Source organism: Vipera ursinii (genome assembly GCF_947247035.1).
Source record: "Vipera ursinii genome assembly, chromosome: 12".
Taxonomy (NCBI): Eukaryota; Metazoa; Chordata; class Lepidosauria; order Squamata; family Viperidae; genus Vipera; species Vipera ursinii.
The window spans coordinates 19,444,210-19,459,277 of record NC_139525.1 but is presented as its reverse complement, the minus strand read 5'-3'; the positions used below and the strand labels follow the sequence as shown (position 1 = coordinate 19,459,277).

At 45.0% G+C, this 15,068-nt stretch overlaps 1 protein-coding gene across 1 annotated transcript in view; it reads right to left on the bottom strand.

The window, feature by feature from the left end:
- The window catches only part of AR (androgen receptor), a 252,096-nt gene that overhangs the window by 144,188 nt on the left and 92,840 nt on the right, over positions 1-15,068 (bottom strand). The window lies entirely within an intron of this gene.

Here is a 15,068-nt window from a genome sequence, read left to right as displayed (position 1 = left end):
CCGACCAGTTGGTTCTGCCCCAGGCGCCTAATGGACCCGAAACGGTTCCAGATGGTGCTTGGTTCTATACCCATCGCCCTCACTCACAGCCCAGTCGATGCCCTGGTGGATGCCTGGGAAAGGGCGGCCGCCAGGGCACTCGACTGTGTTGTACCCTTGCGACCCCTGACCCAGCGCAGATACTGCTGGGCTCCATGGTTTTCTGCGGAGCTCTGGGAGATGAAGCGTCGGAGACGGGGTCTAGAGAGCGGTTGGATGTCCAGCCGATCCGAATCTGACCAATTGCAGCTAAGAACCTTTATAAGGTCTTATCTTGCGGCGATGAGGATGGCGAAGTCTAATTACTTCGCTGCCCTCATCGCATCCGCAGATAATCGCCCGGCCGCCCTGTTTAGGGTGACTCGCTCCCTCCTTAACCAGGAGGTGAGGCAGGATCCCTTGCAGGGACAGGCCGAGGAGTTTAGTCATCATCTGACGGACAAAATCGCTCAGATCCGGGCCGGCTTGGACTCTAACTGGGCGGAGTCTGATGTGGAGGAATCGGACGGTCTTGAGCATGTTATCTGGACTGAGTTCGATCCTGTTTCCCCTGATGATGTGGACAGGATCATGGGGAGGCTGAGCTCCACCACCGGTTTGTTGGATCCGTGCCCCTCCTGGCTGGTTTATGCGGCCCGGGAGGAGACACGAGGCTTGTTCCAGGCAGTAATAACTGCTTCTTTGAAGGAGGGTGTCTTCCTCGCCGCCTTGAAGGAGGCGGTGGTGAGACCCCTCCTCAAAAAGCCTGTCCTGGACCCGGCTGTTTTAAATAGCTATTGTCCAATCTCCAACCTTCGCTTTTTGAGAGTGTGGTGTGGTGTGGTGGCGCATCAGCTTCCTCTGTTCCTGGAGGAAACTGATTATCTGGACCCATACCAATCAGGTTTCAGGCCCAGACACAGCACGGAGATGGCATTGGTCGCGCTGGTGAATGATCTCTGGCAGGCTCGGGACAGGGGTTGTTCCTCTGTCCTAGTCCTATTAGATCTCTCAGCGGCTTTTGATACCATCGACCATGGTATCCTACTGCGGCGTCTCAGGGGGTTGGGCGTGGGAGGCACCATTTTACGGTGGTTCTCCTCCTATCTCCTGGGCCGCTCGCAGTCAGTGTTGATGGGAGGGCAGAGATCCACCCCGAGGCCTCTCGTTCCTCAGGGGTCGGTTCTCTCGCCCCTCCTGTTCAACATCTATATGAAGCCGCTGGGTGAGATCATTCGTGGTTTCGGGGTGGGGTATCATCAGTACACTGATGATTCCCAACTTTTTCTCTCCACCCCGAACCAACTCAGTGATGCCCTTGCCGTGATGTCCCGCTGCCTGGAGGCAGTCCAGGTCTGGATGGGGAGAAACAGGATTCGTCTCAATCCTGCCAAGACTAAGTGGCTGTGCATATCGGCATCTCGGGTTAACCAGATTATTCCAACTTTAACGATGGGGGGGTGAGGTGTTACCCCCCGTTGATAGGGCTCGCAACTTGGGCATCCTCCTGGATTCATAGCTCAATTTTGAAGACCATATAGGAGCCGTGACCAGCGGAGCTTTTGCCCAGGTTCGCCTGGTGCGCCAGTTGCGACCCTACCTGGACCGAGATGCCCTACGCACAATCACTCATGCGCTTGTGACCTCCCGTTTAGACTACTGCAACGCTCTCTACATGGGGCTACCCTTGAGGACCACTCGGAGGCTTCAGCTGGTGCAGAATGCAGCCGCGCGAGTTGTGATGGGGGGGGTCTCCCGATACTCCCATGTAACACCTCTACTCCGCGAGCTGCATGGCCCTCCGGGTGAGATTCAAGGTGCTGGTGATGACCTATAAAGCCCTAAATGGCTTGGGTCTGGGATATCTGAGGGAACACCTGCTGCCAGCATCAAGTTTCCTTCATCCAGTGCGCTCCCACAGGGAGGGTCTTCTCAGGGTGTTGGCGGTAAAAGATTGCCAGCGGATAACACCCAGGGGGAGGGCCTTCTCAGTGGGTGCGCCTGCCCTCTGGAACCAGCTGCCCATGGAGCTTAGGACTGCCTCTGACCTCCGTTCATTTCGCCGGGACCTGAAGACCTGGCTCTTCGAGCTCTCTAGCCCAGGCTGAGAATTTTAATTTTAATTGGGGTTTTTATTTTTTTCAGGGATTGATTTAATCTTTTTAAATTGTTTTTAACTTTTGTATTGCTTTTTGTTTTAAATACCCTGTAAACCGCCCTGAGTCCTACGGGAAAGGGCTGTATATAAATCCAATAAAATAAATATATAAATAAATCTTAACTGCTGAGCCACCGCACTGTCCAGAAGCCAAAGAGGACATTAATATCCATGCACATAAAATGCTACCTTCAAAAATGGCCCACTGGAGATGTCCAATTGGCACAGAGTTCTCTCCATGCCAAACAATAACTGGCATCACATTTCATTGAAAGGCAAACATGAATTTGAGATTAAATGAGTCAATAAAGAAAACACATGTAATCCATTCAAAGCACCTAGCTACACTTGAACTTTTTATTTTGCTAAAGTGTATCTTCAATTCTGTTCTACTCAGATGTAGTGTCAAGCAATAACATTCAATGTTAATCAGGAGGCTCTGTAAAAATGTACAAAAGTCTGGCTCCTTTAACTTGTATGGGCATCTTCCCTGTTCATGTGATTAAGGTAGGTCGGAGGAAGGTTAGCATTGGGGTTTGAAGTTGCTTAGTGCTGCAATCACAAGCATGTCCAGCTACTATGCTTTGCTCTGCATGGGGTTGCACTTGAACATCACTCCAATACTTCAGTTGGTGCAGAACCAGCTAGCTGCCTATTCAATGACAGTCAGGCCCATTATTGTCACATTACATTGTTCGTACAGGAGAGGCAATGATTACCGGCTTATTTCCAAATGGCATTCAAGGCACGGATTATCCCCCAGAAGGGCTTGGGATGCGAGTCTTCGACACAGACACCCCATTCTAGATAGAATCTGTTCATTCTACCATTCTATCAAAAGGAGCCCTCTGTCAGTTTCATAGCTGAATAGGGAAGTGAACCTTAGATCAATAAAGCAATGGGTCCAAATTTATACACATATGAACACCCCAGCCTGATAAAAAAAAGTGTCACAAGTCTCCAAAGATTTTGCTTAGTCTTCAAAGTGCTCACAAGACATTTACTCCAATTGTCACCCCGATAAAGCCTAATGGCCAAATTCGGCTCTGCGCCAACTACAAGGCCACCCTGAACCGACCTTTAAATGCACATGCTTACCCAGTCCCCGCAGTGAAAGACGTCCTCTCTTCCATCCGATCCGGCGCCATCTTTGCCAAGTTAGACTTGGCGCAGGCATATTTGCAGCTCCCAGTAACCCAGGAAACCGCAGATGCGCAGACCATAGTCACACACCGCGGGGCTTTTAAAGTCAAGTGGCTACAATTTGGCATATCGGCAGCCCCAGGGATATTCCAAGAAATAATGGAAAAAACCTTAAAAGGAATTCCCGGGGTCTGCCCTTATTTTGACAATGTCCTCATCGCCGGGGAATCAGAATCAATTTTAGCTGACAGACTTACAGCTGTTCTAAGCAGATTTAGAACAGCCGGTCTCAAGCTACAAAAAGAAAAATGTTCAATTCCTCGGGTATAGAATAGATGCCCAAGGGATCCATCCAACAAACTCCAAGATCAAGGCTATCAGAGCAGCCCCCACACCCAAAAACAAACAGGAGTTACAAGCCTTCCTAGGGCTGCTAAACTTCTACCATGCATTTCTGCCCCATAAAGCAACTATAGTTGAACCCCTACATAGATTGCTAGATAAGGGAAGCCCATGGATCTGGACATCACAACATGACACCAGTTTTCAAAACTTAAAAAACATCCTGTGTAAAAGCTCCACAGTCACACTGTTCAGAGAAGACCTACCCCTATGCATCACTTGCGATGCATCCCCGTACAGAATTGGTGCAGTCCTTAGCCATTTAATGACAAACGGAATACAGAAGCCAATAGCATTTTATTCCAGGACGCTTACTAAGGCTGAAAGAAATTATGCCCAAATTGACAGGGAGGCATTAGCAATCGTCGCCGGTGTGAAGAAGTTTCACGACTATCTGTACGGCAGACAGTTCACCATCTTCACCGACCACAAACCCCTCTTAGGCATATTCACATGTGACAAGTTAACGCCCCAAATTCTGTCACCCAGAATCTTAAGATGGTCGACCTTTTTATCAGAGTACACATACAAACTAGTCCACAAACCGGGGAAAGAATTGGGCCATGCTGACGGACTCAGTAGGCTTCCCTTGCCGACCAATGACCCCGACCCAGCCCCGGCAGGGCACATCCTGGCAATTTCAGAACTGCCAGAATGCCCCTTATCCGCAAAGGACATCGCCTCTGCCACAGCCAAAGAAAAAACCATTAGCAGAGTTCTGCAGTGGGTTACTGCCGGATGGCCAGCTACGTGCCCAGGGCCGGAGTTCCAGCCATACTTTGCTAGGAAACAAGAGCTGTCATCCCACCTGGGGTGCACCCTGACAGGACTAATGCCGATGCAGAGCAACCCCTTCCGCAAAGATCCTTAATAAACGGACAAACCGTTTGGGCAAGGAACTATGCAGGAGGACGTAAGTGGTTGCAAGGGGTTGTCATAGACCAAACCGGACCCTTGTCATATCTTGTTGATACTGGCAACAACGGGCACATCCGATGACACATCGACCAACTACGGGAACGGAGCCCACAAAACACATCGGAACTCGCAAGCCCGGAAATAGAGGAAGAAGTGGCCCCACAAGATCTAGAACTAACTACCCCAGCATTACCAGGGAACGGCCCTCAGCACCTACCAGAACAGGGGGAAGGGTAGCCGGGTGCAGAAACACCCCTATGTCGCTCCGGCCAAACAAGGAGACCACCAGCCTACCTACACGACTTCGAATGGGTAGGGAACAAACTACAACAGAGGGGCGGGACAGGAACATGTTCGGGGGAAGGGTAAGGGGTGTTATGTATTAATGTTAAGTTAAACAGTTAAAATGTTATATGTTCAGGTTAAACATTGTGTGAGGTAAATAACCGTGACAGGAGTACACGCGGCAGCTTTTGACAGCTGTCAAAAGCTGCTGCCAGCAATTGCGCAGGCGCGACAGCTGACAGCTCTCAGCTGTCAGCACGGCCTCCGACTACGCAAGCACAGCCGCCATGAGGATTCCAGACTGTCAAAGAACCGACACAGCCGATTGGAGCAACAGTTCCAGCGGGAGAAGGACGAACCACTGATTGGTCCAGCTAGCCGGTGGCCGGCTATAAAAGAGCAAAAGTGGAGCAGATGATTGTCCGGTACCTCAATAAACAGTTAACTTCAGGCTGCTGTCTCCGCGTGGTCCTTGAGCTAAGTCACTTCAGTCCAGAAAACAGTTACCAAACACACATTGAGTCAAAAGACTCAAAAGCTAGCAATCTTGGGCTGCTCATTAGAGCCAACAACTCCTTCATTTTCAGGTTTTTTTTTAAAAAAATCACCTGACGTGAAAGGTGGGCTTGCAAGTCAGCAAGCACATAGCAGCTGCTTGTCCTGTTTTATGCTTTGTTATAATCCCTTTCTCCCTCGGGGCAACCGGTTGGGAGGCTTGGCCATCCCACAAACTCTTCACATCTACCTTCTGCTGACCTGCTCCTCTCTTGCATTTCATGAAGCCTCCTGCCTCCCCGCAGGAAGGCTTGCTCTGCAGAGAATTGGCCTCTGGCCTCCTCTCTGCTCTCACTGATCTGCGCTGACTTCTCCTCTGCCTTGAACTCATGCATGGTGGAATTCTGCAACTCTTTAAAATCTCCATCAGATGATACAACCAGACAGGAGGTCTCTGGCAGAGAAAAGACTTGAACCCAGCTCATCCAGACTTAAGCCTTTATCCTGTGAAACCTTCAGAATCTCTAAAAGCAACCTAATGTCAACGCTGCTAACATCGGATGTTCTTGCTTTGATAACATGTGGAGATGCAGCCTTTTTCTTTCCTATGCTTTACTTTTAGAATTAGATGATACTGGGGGAGGAGGACAAATGTGATGGGAGTTAGTTAGACATAACAATATTGTAAGTGTGTGAAAGCAGGGGCTTTTGAAATAAGAGATGATAAGAAATGGCGGGTTGGAAAACAGGAGGGAAAACCTGCATTTTAAACTAATTAGAGAATGTGATTTATGACTGTTAATTAGAGAAGGGAATTGTGTTTGATACTATGTGCAAGGGGAGGAGAATTCAGATTTTGGCTTCGACCATGTACATGCGGATGCCATGTTATTTGAATAAAGATTCTTTAAGGTAAACAATGCCTTTGAAGAGTAACATCTGTTGGAACCATGACACCTAAGTTTTCTTCTATTTTAACGTCAGATAAAAAACATGACTAAGCTAAGAAGTACCGCAAGTCACCGAATTTATTCCTCAGGCACATCCCCAAGCCAAAGCAAAGAGAGGGTTGAGTGAGGAAAAAGAGGTTGCCCCCTGCAGCTGGAACAGGCCTGGCAGCTCACTCTTTGCAGCACATTTCTGCAGTGCAGGACCACAAAAATACCCTTTTAAAATGCAAGCCAAGTGCAGAGCAAAGATTGGAAAGCTAGAAAACCGAGATAAGGCAGAGTGAAGCAGACATAACTTGGGCAGGAATGACGTGAGCTAGCGATTCCACTGAGTTCACAAGTGGAAGGTTAAGGCCAAAATGTTCACATGGTTTGGGACAAAGAGAAAGAAACAAACTTTCACCCTCTTCTTTCTCCTTGGTTTGAGATGGGAGAGAATGATTGCAGCATTCTCTTTCTGGAGGCAAGACAGAGGAGCAAAATACTGGCATTTTCTTACAACAAAGGCCTGCTCTGCCTAGGTGATCACAGGATGCCCACATGGTTTTGTGTGTGTGTGTGTGTACGTGTGTGAAGCAATCAGTCTGGTTTTTACTGCATGCTCTAAGGGCCAAGGGCAACCTTGAACCAGATGATGTTTCAACCTCTCCTTCCCCTCCTTCATCAGTTGTGCTAAAAATTTCCATCTGAGCCATAACACACAGAGAGAGAGAGAGAGAGAGAGAGAGAGAGAGAGAGAGAGAGAGAGAGAGAGAGAGAGAGAGAGAGAGAGAGAGAGAGAAGTACATCCTTTTCAAGTAGAGCCAAGTCACAGAAATCTGTAATTCATTTATTTGTGCATGGACTTTCAAAGTCCCAAAAAATAGCTTTCTTCCCTGAGAAGGAAGGATTATTTATTTATTTTATTTTAAAATAAATTTTAAACACTTCTGACTTGCCAATCAGGAACAAATCCTCCTAAAGGGATTTAAGGAATACAGTTAACATTGATTTAACTTTTTTTGTCGTTAGATTTTCAACTAGCTGGATGTTATGTATTTCAAAAATACTTTGTTGTTGAAAAGTATAGGTTGATATAGGGTGGCTAATCAGATACTATAGTACAACAAACGGATAAATTTTCTGTGCTGTGTTTCATTTAAAGTGCAGGTAACAAGTCCATTTCCCTCTTGTGGTGATGAGGCATTCGAAGCACGGAGCGTTTTCCCTGAAGAAACGGCCCCCAAAGAACAGGAGGTGTTCAGAGGGGCATCCTACTAAATTAGGGGCAACGGAAGTCATGCTAATCCCACAACCACCACATAATCAAACATCAATACAGAATATATAATAGAAGTTGAGGAAGATACTTTATTATGAAATTTAAAAATAAGGGTGAAATTGTCTTAATGTGATACTGACCTATCTCAAACCACAAACCTAGTTGCACTGAGGATACTAGATCGCTATAGTTTTAACCCTTGGCTACCTGGATCCTTGAAGGAAGAGATGCCCTATGCACAGTTACCCACACCCTTGTCACTTCTTGTTTGGATTACTGCAATACTCTTTACATGGGGCTGCCCTTGAAGAGCACCCGGAGGCTTCAACTGGTGCAGAATGCGGCCGCATGGGTGCTTATGGGAGTATCTCGGTACTTCCATGTTACACCACTCCTGCGCAAGCTGCATTGGATTCCGGTTGCCCTACATGGCTTAGGGGTGTACTTGCGAGGGTACTTGCGAGACCACTTGCTGCCATTGTCAACCTCCCCATCACCTGGTTCGCTCCCAAAGAGTCGGCCTCCTCAGGGTGCCGTCGGCCAGGCAATGCCGGCTGGCGACCCCTAGGGTGAGAGCCTTCTCTGTGGGCGCGCCGACCCTCTGGAATGAATTGCCCCCGAAGCTGTGGATGACACCTGACCTTCGGTCCTTCCGCCATGACCTGAAGACGTGGTTGTTCCAACAAGCGGGCCTGGACTGACTACAGTTTTAATTAGCTTTTTACTGGTTTTTAAATTGTCATATAATTATTGTATTTATTGTTTAATTCTTTTTAAAATTTTCCATTTTATGTTTTTAATTTTTATTGTTGTATGCCACCCTGAGTCCTCAGGGAGAAGGGCATCATATAAATTTAAATAAATAAATAAATAAATAAATAAATAAATAAATAAATAAATAAATAAATAAGTAAGAAAGACACTTCAACCTATCTCAGCTTTTTTCCAGATCATTCTGTCAACTGTCCTGCAAAAGCCCCGTTGGATAGGCAGCGTAGAAGCTGCAGGGCAACACATCTGGGAAAGCCTGTGAAGTAACCGACTTATGGTTGGACTTTACAGCTCAAAGGATCACTTTGTGCAGCAAAATAAACTCAAACTCTGTAACCATTTTTGGGAAAATAAAACAATTTCTCCCAACAATCCAACTGTTGGAAGCAGAAAAATAGTTACTAAATTCTGCATAGAGTTTTTATTGCTTCCTGTTGATAATTCTTTGAAGATTCAACAAACATCATGAATGCTATAGTTGAGATCTGAAGACAACTGAGCCAAAAAACCATCCATGTGTGTTTCTTTTCATATGTTATTTCTATGGGGAACTAAATACACTTCCTTACTGACTGAATGGCCTGAGTTGCCACCTTTTTATATCAAAAATAGGGATTAGCTCTATTGGATTTAACAAACAAAATAGGAATGCCTTATTAAGGCATTAAAAGTCAGATATAGTATATTTCTATTTTATATGCTTGAATTCACTTATGTTTTTATTTTTCTATCATAAGAGTGGCATGTGTTATCTTTTATATTGATCTGGACTGCAAGTTTATTTGGTGTTACAAGCTAGCAAAAGGCAGTGGGTATTGTAGAAGTGCGTATAGTCAAGGCTACGGTCTTCCCAGTTGCAATGTATGGCAGTGCAAGTTGGACCATAAGAAAGGCTGAGCACCAAAGAATTGAGGCCTTTGAACTATGGTGCTGGAGAAGACTCCTGCGAGTCCCTTGGACTGCAAGGCGATCAAACTGGTCGGTCCTAGAGGAGATCCACCCTGACTGCTCTTTAGAAGGCCAGATCCTGAAGCTAAAACTCAAATACTTTGGCCACCTAATGAGAAGGAAGGACTCACTGGAGAAGAGCCTAATGCTGGGAAAGATTGAGGGCAAGAGAAGAAGGGGACGACAGAGAAGGAGGTGGCTGGATGGAGTCACTGAAGCAGTAGGTGTGACTTTAAATGGACTCCAGAAGATGGTAGAGGACAGGAAGGCCTGGAGAAACGTTGTCCATAGGGTCGCGATGGGTCGGACTCGACTTCGCAGCTAACAACAACAAATTATAGGAGATGAACAGGAAGAACCTGCGGGCGGAGTCAAGAGAGGACTCAGCCTAGAATCGTTATGTGTCCACAAGTGCCTCAAGTCCCCCCCCTTGAATTCCTTTGAATCTAGTGCAAATTTAGTGTTGACCGTTAGTTGAGTAGATTCTTGTGTACAGGCATGAGCAAGAAATCTTCTTAACTGGAATTTAACATATGGTCCTGATTCTTTGTGCATGACAGATATGAATTTAATGGATTATTCATGAGCCATGACCAGACAAACGAGCTGCTGCAGTGAATTTGACAAATCTCATTTGCCCTTCCATTCCAGTGGAATCAAAAGAGTCTATGCTGTATAGTTGAATATTCTCTGTGGCCACTGGCCCTTCAATCATATTCAATCCTTTCCCATGAACTGTAGGAGCCTTGTTGCAGAACCACAAGTAAATACACCTTCCCACATACCCAGCTCAGCATGAAAGCAGAAGCAGTAGCCATTATAGCAGAAAAAACATTTTGGGAAGATAGCAATAGCAATAGCATGTACCACCCCATAGCGCTTTACAGCCCTCTCTGGACAGGTTTCAATGTACAGCATTATTTGCATAATGCCCTCAAAACCATCTGGGTCCCCATTTTACCAATCTCGAATGGAAGGCTGAGTCAATCTTGAGCTGGTCAGGGTCAAACTCCTGGCAGTGGACAGGGGTTGCCTGCAATGCTGCATTCTAACCACTGCGCTACCAGGGCTTCTACAAGATGTTTGAATTCTGATAACTACATAGGACTATGAATTTATGCTTATGAAGAATTTATTGCATACATTACTGCACATTTCACCAAACATCTACACCTGACATGGGAAAAGTATTCTGGAGTGATTGGATGGATGATTCAAGCTACCCTAGAAGAATTTACTCAAAGGCAAGACATTGATTTTTATAGGGTAAGTGACTGGCCTCATTTGTAATATACACATATTTTTTTCACTACTCCCTAAAATAGACTGCAAAACTACTTTTTTTTTAGTTTCTGGCTCACTCAAAATGAAAACAAGGCCAATCCAGAACATTCATCTTTATTCCTTCCTACTACACAGTCTGGAGTGGTTGCAGGTCTGAGGTGTTGGGGAATAGATGGCAGTTCCAATCAATGGTAATTGTTTTAGGTCATTTTTTATTCTTCTAAATGCTTTCTGGAATTTTGTTCCTCTTTCCTGAAGAACATGATTCCATATTGACCACCTCCTGCTTGCAGGGATGAACTGCAGAGACAGAAGACAAATCCCAAGCTTTGAGAAGATGTCAGAATCCATTTATATTTCATTTCTAACTATCTCCTCTGTGCAAACCCCAAATCTCATCTTCCCCTGGATTCTGCCATTCCCAAGGGGGGAGAGGGGACAGGCATGTGGGCTTTATTGTCTTCACTTCCTCCTTTTGTTTACTACGCCTGTCAGCTATCCATTACAATATAACCAATTGCTTTCTATGCTAAGCATTCCCTCTGAATTTACCGGGCAACTAAAAAAGGGGGTGGGGAGGAAAAAAATACAACCCTCCGGGATCTGGTTTGTTTCTCTGAAGAAAGTGTGAGGAGTGGTGGAAATGATCATGCTGCAAATGGACTGTTATCTCTCCTTTCCCACAATGGACTTACCTGAGATTGGCTGATCTGGAACTGACCGAATGAACTGTGGGGTGGAGTTTGCTTGGGGGCACTTTAAAATTATCGATATATAAGGGAATTCCTCAGATCCTGTCTATTATACCTGCTATCTCCTATTTCTTAGTAAAATATCCTGCTTGGAAAACCCTGTCTCCAAGAGTGCTGCTTTCTTAAGAAGTGGGAAGAGGTGGGTTCTGACAGAGACTGAGGAAGTTTGATCAACTCATTGACAGAAATGCTCTCGTTTCTAATCTTACACATATTGGAAAGGTTGCTGGGTGTGGGGCTTGGCACAAGAACAGCATTTCAACAGACTTTGAGTAACTGCAATACTATGTTACAAAGGAGTGGAAGCAGTCCAGAGTATTGCTGTGGTTTTGAAACCTTGGTACACCTTTGCTTACCTGAAATTACTTTTTTGTGCTCTCTGAATCTTTGTGATTAGTGTAAAGTTTTGGAAAAGATTTGGTGCTCTGACCCCAACATTTGTCTGTTAAATGAGGGAAATTAGCCTGACATAGGAGTTTTCAGAATTTTTAAGGGTTGTTTCCAGTTTCTGCCAGGCTTTTTTTTTTTGGGGGGGGTGTCTTTGAGCCAGTGTTGAGTCCTGGTCTGGATTAGTTTCTGCAGTTTTTGGAAGTGATTTGCCATTACCTCTTCCCTAGGGCTGAGAAGGTATGACTGGCCCAAGGTCACCTAGCTGGCTTCATGCCTAAATGAGATAAAATTCATGGCTTCTTGGTTTCTAGCCTGATCTCTTAACTATTACACCAAAGCAGCTCTGTCCTTCTTCATGGCTAAACCTTCATTTTGGCTTTTAAAATATTTCCCAATATTGGCCATAACCATTTTGTGTACATTTTGAGGCTGCAATCAGGGTATTGTAGAGTTCAATTTCCATCTTTAATTTACACCATCAAGAGGACTTAAATAAAGGAAATGAATTTCTCATTAATTTATGGATATAGCAATAGTACAGGACTGGACAAAAAGATCCTACTCATAGCCAAATGGAGTTTCCTGAGAATGACCCTGGAGAGGACACTCTAAAATGGCAGCATATCAGAGTCCGAATATGCTGGACAGATGGCTGGACAGATGGGAGTGCAGACTCTGAACCTTCTCCCTATCCAGGGAGATCTTTCAGGAGTGAACCAAGCAGGATCTTCTGTTGTTGTGCAAGGTGCCTGTTCAGAAACACAACAAGGTTCTTGGCATAAATCTGCAATTTGAATTTTCTTGTAAAATATGCAGATTTCTGGATGGAAGTCTCTGAAATAAAGCCTTTGTTTTTTGAAATGTTAAGCATTATTCATTTTAAAATAATCAAAGCATATTTAATGCATAAAGTCTGAACAAGCTCCATGGACAGTTTTCAGTCCCACAGAATCCAAATAAATAAAAGGTACTGTTTTATTAATTTCAGATTAGAGCTTGGTAGAGCTTGTTTTTTTTTAAAAAAATTGCAATTCCAGGCAAACCAACTTAGCAATAAATCTCACTGAGCACTATGGATTTTTCTTGTGGGTATTTAGGGTTATTCTGGAAATGCTTCCCATTGCGTGCAATACACTTAGGGCATTTCTAGCACATCATGGCCTCCCGAAACATCTTTTAACAGCATAAGATGAATAATCTGCACAAATCAAACTTTAAAAACTGCAATTTAATATTTTGCTTATAAAATTTTTCATAAATATCTGACACGGATTCTGACTTGAAAACAAAACAGAGCTGTAAGCTGTATGAGAAGGAAGGAAGGAAGGAAGGAAGGAAGGAAGGAAGGAAGGAAGGAAGGAAGGAAGGAAGGAAGGAAGGAAGGAAAGGGAAGACGGACTTAAAGGCAACCTTCACCAAGTTGACTGTTATTTGAGTGACCTAAGAGTCACCTGGACTCTATAAGAGGAGAGCCTTGAGATGGTCACCCAGAGGCTAAAGCTTCTCCCAGGGAAAAAAGCCTGCCTGCCTGCCTGCCTGCCTGCCTGCCTGCCTGCCTGCCTGCCTGCCTGCCTGCCTATCTGTCTGTCTGTCTATCTATCATCTATCTATCTATCTATCTATCTATCTATCTATCTATCTATCTATCTATCTATCTATCTACTCAGTTTATATACATATATATCAATTATATTTAACTCTGCTGGCAGTGAAAAGGATTGAATGTGAGTTGAGTAAAAACAAGATCATTATAATCCCAGGGTCCTATGCCCTGCAGAGATCAGAATGAGCAGTTGCAGGGGATCAGACAAAACCATTAGGATGTTTTACCACATGCTGCAAGAAAAGGGCTACATTATTGGCTAACAGCAAGATATTCTTACTGGTGAGAACAGAGTTGCTCTCCTATTAAAATCAGGCCTGCCAATATTTAGTGAATGATCTTAGGAGAGGACAAGAAGCAGCCTAGGAGGAACAACACAAAGATATTTGTTTTGTGGGAGTCACACAGGAGCAAATCAGCAGATGGGGCCATACCTCCAAAGAATCTGTAGCTGTGGTGCTAGAGAGTAGGAAAGTTTCACTCGTGATGCAGACTATTCATGGAAAAGCTGCTCCAGGAAGTTTCACAAAATCATATGATTGGAAGGGATCTTGGAGGTCTTCTAGTCCAGCCCCCTGCCAAAGCAGAAGTGGTCTTACTTTTGTTAAGGAATTTGTTGTGCAGAGGTCTCCTTGTGCTACCAAAGAGTTGCACAGACAAGGAAGGGTACTGAGAGCAGCAAGAGTCACACAAGAGTACACTGAGTTGTAAAAGCAAAAAGTATTTTACTTTTGAAGTGGTGTAAAAACAAAAATGCACAGTCAAAAATAAACAGTCCAAGTAGCAATCCAAAATACAAAGTCTTCTTACCGGTCCAGAGGTCAATACACAGTTCAGGTTTACAACAGTAGTAAACCAACAGCAGAGCAAAAACAGTAATAGTAGAGATCAGTGAATTCAGAGAGAGAGAGAAGCTACGTTCCTAGCTTCCTCTTATGGCCATCAGAACACTTACACACCCATTGGCCAATTAACTTCTTAAAGATATAGCATTATGGTTAATATATTTTCAACCCAACATTGTAGGCTAACACCATATGCCTAACAACTTTTATGAAAACCTCCAGTGACAGAGCAGTCAGAACTCCAGGAGGCTGGCTAGCCTTATTGATTAATCATTCTCACTGTCAGGAAATTCCTCCTTAGTTCAAGGTTGGGCTTCCCTCTGACAAGCTTCCACTCAGGTCCACATGACTTTACTATGACTTCATGAGCAAGTTCATTGTGCTTGTATGCCAAAATTGCCTTCTTTTATTGCTTTCTTTTTTAAAAAATAAAATAAAATAAACTTCCCAATCTGGGCCTGATACTTCCTCTAAGTCTCTCAGTTGTGTACTAAGCAGACCAGCTGAGGTCAGCTGGGTGTTGCCACCTGCTGTGGGCACTGTTCACTTAACCCCCATGACACACCGACAGAGGTTTCTCCCCCAACTATTAGCAGAAGCCCCCAAGACATTCTTTCTCGGGAATCCTTTGCCAGTGCTGACTTCTCTGCTGGGGAAGCAATTGGTGGGTCTAGGTCTAGGACAATTAAGCACAGCCACCTGGCCACCTGGCTTTTGGGGAGACTCCTCCCTAGTCCTGGCCTCCTGGTGGTTTCAATGGCTGCCCGGGCAGCTGCCAGGTCACCTCAGGGACTCCCAGGACACTTTTGCAGGGCCCCTCCCCTCTCCTTGCGGGCCCCAGGAGC